We start from the raw sequence: 7,500 nt of genomic DNA on the forward strand, positions 1-7,500 counted from the left end.
TTAGTGCCTTGTTTATAGGTTGACTAACGTTTATATTAGTAATGCGGATATTATTAATATGCTCTTGTGTTGTGATAGTAATTCTCGCGTGTGTTTGTACCGCGTAGAATTTTGGTTGTGTTTGTTTATATCATCGAGCGAGGCGGTCGTTGTACTAACAAGTCGATGCGGCGTGTGTGCGTAATAAGAACTTGCAGACCTTATTACGGGTGCAAATCGTGTCTAACGAGTGATGTACGACGAGTGCTTAGCAAGATGGGTCGGGGTTGTGCGTGTTTACTCATACGTTCGTGATCTAATCGTTTTGCATTCCTTAGAATGGCGACGGGAAGTGGGATCGATACGAACGACGCGGAGTTTAACGCTAGAGTTGCGGCCGCCGTTGCGGAGCAAATGCGTGGGTTGGAAGAAAGAATGGAAAGGAAGTGTTCCGAACTTCAAAGTAGTAGTGAAATGGAGCGTTATCTTAAAAGCTTCATGAGGACTAAACCCCCGATGTACGACGGAAAACCGGATCCTTTGGTAAGCACAACTTGGATTTCGGATGTCGAAGGGTGTTTTCGTACTATTGATTACCCTCCCGAGAGGAAGACGAGACTCGCTACGAGTTTGTTGCGTGGTAGGGCAAGGGATTGGTTGGATGGTAAGATTGATCTTGTCGGTGGCGAGACGTTTATGGCCTTATCGTGGGACGAGTTTAAGGAGGAATTCTTTGAGGAGTTCCGGACTTCGGCCGATTTGTGGGAATTGCGTAATGAGTTGCGAAATTTGCGACAAGGATCTATGGAATTGAGTACTCTTAAGGCGACCTTTATGGCAAAGGCTCGTTTTTGTCCGGAGTATTTGGGAAATGATCGTTTGTTGATGGGGGATTTCTATCGGACCTTGAATGATGACTTGAAAAGTAAGATTAGTCGGGGTCAAGCGAAATCGTTTTCGGAATTATTCGACTTGGCTAGAGGTTTCGAGTCGTATTCACGATCGAAGAGGGGTGAATCTTCAAGTGAGAGAAGAGTTGTTTCTTATGGTGCTCCGAGTAAGAGGACTAAGGGTCCGAGTGTGAGCACGGGTGGTACGCGAACGGGTATATCGGATTCTAGTACGGCTAGATGTTACAATTGTGGCGTAAGGGGTCACAAGTCTTGGGAATGTTCGGTACCAAAGGGTGGTAGTATGGTGTGCTTCAATTGCCAAAAGGAAGGACATCGTAAGTCGGAATGTCCCAAGTTAGCGGGGACGGGTGCGGCGAGGAGACGTTAAGGTACGTTTAATTTTGATAAATATGTCTTTTGATTATTTATTAAATGCCGTTTGAGTTTGAGTTGCATGCCTTTGTTGTGTATGTTATGCTATGGGTGACGTTCCTAATGGAAGTACCCTAAGGTGATGTTTGATTGTCGGGCGAAGGGCGTAAGACTTGGTGCAACCAAGCGTTCCTTAGTATTTGGGGTATGTTTCTACCAAGCCACGGAAATGGTTTTGGTGTTCGATTGTTAAGCGCGTGTTCGCTTGCGTGTCGAAGTTGACGAATCATGAGGTTCGTCGGTTGGTTGGAACCCTTGAGATCGAGTGTTTTAAATCTCGATGGGCGTTGGTAATGGAGTCTTTATGACGCGACATTAGGTGCCTCTTTTATACCTACTAGCGTGGTGTCGACTCCGATTGTGTTGTAGTTACATTGTACTTAGGGTACCGGGAGGAACCCTTAAGTACACGAGTGACTCGGTGAAATTGACAACTATAGTAATTGGATGATTGCGAGGGTGTAGTTTGTGTAATGCGTGGTACACTTTTCGTTCTAAATGTTTAAGGATTGTTTGAAATCCTTCGTATGCTCAAGGTTGGAGCAAGGTGTAGTGATGGGTCGTGTGTACCCAATCGTTGGTAAAGTCTACCTTTGGTAGCATTGTACGGTTGTACGAGTGTGTTATAGGAACGTGGTTCCAAGAGGGGGAGTCGCATTTCCGCACGAGGAAGTTTTAGTGTGATATTTCGGATGATGTTTTTGGTAGATCCGGAAATTTCGCCGAGACCTAGTTTTGGTCAACTTGTGGTAGAGTACAATTTTGGTTAAATTGTACTTATGATATTGGATTGGAATTACCACTGAGGTGGTAATGTGGTAAATCTCGTTGAGAGATAATGGATGTGTTTGGTGAGCAAGGTGAAATCCTTCGGTTAAGGGAGGTGTGTGTCGGATTCTCTTTTGGGGAATCATTGTTTGGTACCTATGTTTGATATAGGTGGTTCTTGCTCGATTGTGGGGATGGTTAGTGGTATCCGTTAGGATTCACTATAGTGTAGCAGGGCGCGATGTTGCACTACTCGTTGTTTGAGGCCGAAAGTGCGTATGTGATCGATGAAGCATGATCTTTAGGGTCCGCTGACTTCATCGTGGTATTGATGATTTATGAAGCATGACCTTCGGGGTCCGCTGACTTCATTATAGTACGGTTGAGTGATGGAGCATGATCTTTAGGGTCCGCTGACTTCATCACGGGAGTACGTGATCGGTGAAGCATGATCTTCGGGTCCGCTGACTTTATCCGGTGTTGAGATTTGGTGAAGCATGATCTTCGGGTCCGCTGACTTCGCCATAGTAGTGGATCGCGTGTGGTTTCGGATTCACGATGACGCGTGTGGTTTCGGTCATCATATTGTGGAAGTGGATCGCGTGTGGTTTCGGATTCACAAATGACTCGTGTGGTTTCGGTCATTGTATTGAGGAGTGAGTCTCGTGTAGTTCGGATTCACAATTGACTCGTGTAGTTCGGTCATTCCTCCGGGATAGTGACTCTCGTGTAGTTCGGATTCACTATGGCGCGTGTAGTTCGGCCATTCCCGATTGTTGTTGTGGTGAAGGTAGTGAGTCGCGTGTAGTTCGGATTCACTAAGGCGCGTGTGTTTTCGGCCAGCCTTCGTGTGTTGTGTGATCCATTGGTTGTTTGATACACCGATGGTGGGGTCGTAAGGACCGTGTTGTTTGATCTATCGGTTGTTTGATACACCGATGGTGGAGTCGTGAGGACCATGTTGTGTGATTAGTGATGCGATAGCCGTGTTTCGCTCACATGTTGTTACGGGTGTGACGAAAGTCGATTTTGTACACCTTGGTTTAGCGTTGCCATCATCGTTTTGGACGCTATCGGTTTTAGCCGTTTGTTATGATGTTACGGTAGTTGCGTATTGGTCGTATTGCGCACTACAAGGGACGTCTATTGAGTGGTGTTGTCCGTAAGGATTCGTTTGGTTCGGTCTTCATCGTTTCGGGTTGTTGACCTTAGGTTGAGACTTGGTTGCTGTTAGCGTTGTACTCGGTAATAGTACGCTAAGGGATTTATATCTCGGTACGAGATTGGTTGAGTTTTCCTGATGTTAGGGAATGAGCATGGTTTTAGTGCTCGGATTGTGGTTTTGATAAATCGCGGGTGACGATTTAGTTGTGGAAGGCGATTCGTTGGAAAGGAATTGCTTAGGAAAGTCGGATTGGGACTTATGTCGAGGACCGTAGGGTGAGGTCCACTTGGTTAAGTGATGAGGATCACGAGGACGTGATCGAGTTTAAGTGGGGGAGAGTTGTAAGACCCGAATATTTATCTTGCTTGTTTGTGTATTAAGACGTTCGAGATTGGGTTTCGCGGATTATTTATATAAAGTTTAAAATGCAAAAGAATCTATTTCAGTTAGGTCGCGCGCCGCGCGGGGATTCGGCGCGCCGCGCCGTTTGCTGCTGACAGAATCCCTTGTTTTTAATTGGCTTAAATGAAGGGCAAATGGGTAATTTCACTTGAGGCCGGATATGTGAGGCTTATGAGCTAGTTTGGATCAGTTTTGGATCCCATTCACATCCACTCATCATCTTCATCCATTTTTAGAGAGAGAGTAAGAGTTTAGAGAGAGATTGGAGGTTTTGGTGAGGAAGAAGCTCGAATCGTGCAAAGTCTCGGGTTTTAAAGTTGTTCCTTTCGTTCTCGGCTACACGGTGATAGTATTGGTAAGCTCAAACTCCGAATTTCAATTATCTAATTTGATATTCAAGTTAGGGTTTTGAGTTAATTAGTTGTAAAACCCTTTTATGTGATGAATTGGGTTTAGTGAAGCTAGTAATCGGGTTTGTTGTTAATTGTTGGTGGATTTTGGGTTTGGTGAACTAATTGGCCATGTTTAGAACTTTAATTTGAGTTTAATCACTTAAGTTAGTGATTATGGAAGTGTTGAAACCCATTTAGGGTATTTGGTTGACTAATTGTGACTTTGGGTCAAATTAGGGTTTGGGGGTGATTATGACCCATTTGGTGACTTAATGAGGTTTATGAACTTAAAATGGATTAAGTTGGAATATTAAACCGTGTTAAATGTGTTTTGGTGTCAAAATTGGTAGAGAATGAGATTTTGACCTTTATGGGTCAAAATTAGGGTTTAAGTGTCAAAATGGGTATGACACGTGTTTAACACTTGAGTTCGGGTTTAATTGGCGTATTAGGACCATTCTCACTTGTGTTAGTGATTATTGGTTAGTTTTGGGCACGGTTTGTGCTTGGAAGTGCATTTGGGTCGAAATTGCATTAAGTGGCGAATTGGGTTGGTTTGTAAAATCCATCCTAATTGTATTGTTGTAATTGTGTTAATGGAATAGGTATTTTCCATTGGCGAGTTGCGGATCACTTGGAAGCTTTCTTCAAGACTTCAAGGTGAGTGATATTATCCTATGTACATATGTATGTGTAGGATGGGTGCGGGTCGGGTGAAGTGATTCTCGGCTAGAGAGCTCACTTCACATGTAGGTGGACTTGATGGACTTTTGTATGAGTCCAATTGGCACGGTTGTGCGTTTTGGTTGACCATCTTTGGCGAAGTACACGTTCGTGTGTACATTATCACACGTGATTGTGATTTGGATGTTGTGGCCCCGATGTGGTGGATTTTTATAATCCCGTGACCGTGGGTTTGAGTTGGAGTAGTGAATCGCGTGTGGTTTCGGATTTACGATGACGCGTGTAGTTTCGGTCATCTTATCAAATGAATCTCGTGTAGTTCGGATTCATGGTGACTCGTGTAGTTCGGTCATCTTATTGAGGTAGTAATCTCGTGTGGTTTCGGATTACTAAGGCTCGTGTAGTTCGGCCAACCTCGATGATGTGAAGATAGTAATCTCGTGTGGTTTCGGATTACTAAGGCTCGTGTAGTTCGGCCAATCTTCATTGTGGTATTTGGTTCTCGGTATTGGGTTAAGGTGTTAACCTTGTTCGTTTATATTGTTATATATATTAATGTATTGTTGTGTTGTAGCTAACCCTCAGGGTGTAGCTATTTGGAGATGTTCACTTTGTCGTTGGTGGACTCATATTTGTTGTTGTACCTTTAGCTTGATGCTTAGAGATTGTACGGTATGCTTAGTGTAGTTGCTTTATATTTGGATGCTACGGTATGCGGTATTTGTTTGTGTGGCGTATTCATTTTATACATATATATGTATGTAGTATATTATCATTCACTAAGCGTTAGCTTACCCTCTCGTTGTTGACTCTTTTTATAGATCGCATGTGGATTGGTGGCTCGGGTAAGCGCGAGGACTAGAAGACGTGCATAGTTGCTTTAGAGACTTGCTTTTGGATAGATTAGGATTGGGTAGCGTATCCCCAATCGCCATGCTCGGCTTTGTTTTGTATTAAAAGTCTTATGGTCGAAAATTGTATTTTGGTACTTAAGGGGTAATTTGGGTCAATGTGGGCCCCGCTTCGTAAATTTGATTTTGTTAATTAAACGTGCTAGTTTTTCATATATGAAGTCATGGTTAAAAGCGTTTGAGCTAAATGTGTCGGGAACTAGTCAAACATTTTCATTAAATTGACTTCCGGGGACAGCGGGCTGTCCAGGTGGTTTGGCGCGCCGCGCGGCCACCTGGCGCGCCGCGCAGATGACCTGCACCAGAAAATTTTTTTTGTTTGAAATTTCGTCGAGTTTGGTCGGTTACGGTTTGGGTTGTTACACTCAGATTCGTCCCTCCCCCTCAAAAAAACATCCCTAAAAATCTCCATGTTTTCTTACAAGAGGCTGCGCGCCTTGACTTGGTGAAATTTCACCAAGTGTTGTGAGCCTTATTGCGTTGCCATGCTCATCGAAGTCATGTTTGTGCGACGATGCCCGCCTAGCTTTTGTTGATCGTCATGTCTTGGTGAAAAGTGAACCTTATTTCGTTGCCCTGATGGTCGGAGTCGTGCTCGGGCGATGGTTGTTGCCCGATTCGATGGTAACCCTGGACGAAAAATCATAGTAAAAAAGGGGGTCACCCATCCTAGTACTACTCTCGCCCAAGGACGCTTAACTGCGGAGTTCTGATGGGATCCGGTGCGTTAGTGCTGGTATGATCGCACTCGAAATAAATGTCCCTTTTTAATCCTTTATAGCTAACTTACCTTGCCTACCATGGGTGGTCACACCTACCCTGACTTTCCATGATGTACCACGACTCGACTCGAAGCTCACACCTTAAGAAGGGTTCGGGATGTATAATGTTCTAGATCGAGTCTAGACACGCGAGTGATCTCGGATGTGGTTGTCGAAAGTCGACGTATAATGGTGTCGGACTTGGTTCTCGGTCGATACTACGAAATCTCCAACGTATAATGTTCCCGGTCGATACTAACCACTCACGTATCGACTGTGGTTGACGTACGGGACCTCCATCTTATAATGTTCTCTGTCGATTAAGTGTCGGATGAGGTGGTCGAAAGCCGGTTTCGACATCAAGACCATACAACGTACATACCAACTATACAAGGTTTCACGGAAACCCAAATCACTTCATGCGCACTTTAACCATCAGGCGCACCTCGGTCGCCGGAAACCAAGGCTAGCCCGAACTCCGCAGCTCAGAATGACATGCCAATGAAACTTCGGAACCCGAGAATCAATTTGTTTCATCAAACGTAAGAGTCGTGCAAAATTTCGGGTCGATCCGACATGATTTGAGCACTGTATGAAAAATTATGACTCCTCAGAAAATCAATGTCTGTTCCTGTCACTTCACTTTTTGTGCAATATGTATATATAGGGGGTACCATGTCCACTCCATGCCCTGGTACCCAGACAAGGGGCCGGAAAGTGCAAGGCAATAGAGGTTGCCTAGCGAAGCCGGAGAGCGATTACGAGTTATGAGTGACCCTATAACATGAAGCCAAACACCAAGTCGTGGCCCCGAAAACCAAGTCGTGACCGAGAAATATGAGCCATGGCCTGGTCGTCACCTAGCAAACCAAGTCGCGACTTAGTTTTCTAGGCCACTGCCAAGCTAAATCTTAGTCGCGACTTGGATTTATAGCCCATTGCCAAGCTAAATCAAGCACGACGTCGTGCATTTGAAAAAATTATGACTCCTCAGAAAATCAATGTCTGTTCCTGTCACTTCACTTTTTGTGCAATATGTATATATAGGGGGTACCATGTCCACTCCATGCCCTGGTACCCAGATGTTGGGTCGGAAAGTGCATGCTACTAGAG

At 44.6% G+C, this 7,500-nt stretch overlaps 1 pseudogene; it reads right to left on the reverse strand.

Moving 5' to 3' along the window:
• Window positions 1-6,257: 6,257 nt before the first annotated feature.
• Window positions 6,258-6,376, reverse strand: LOC139878085 (5S ribosomal RNA; annotated as a pseudogene).
• Between the last annotated feature and the right edge of the window lie 1,124 nt (window positions 6,377-7,500).

Source organism: Rutidosis leptorrhynchoides, chromosome 11 (genome assembly GCF_046630445.1).
Source record: "Rutidosis leptorrhynchoides isolate AG116_Rl617_1_P2 chromosome 11, CSIRO_AGI_Rlap_v1, whole genome shotgun sequence".
NCBI classification, from domain to species: domain Eukaryota; kingdom Viridiplantae; phylum Streptophyta; class Magnoliopsida; order Asterales; family Asteraceae; genus Rutidosis; species Rutidosis leptorrhynchoides.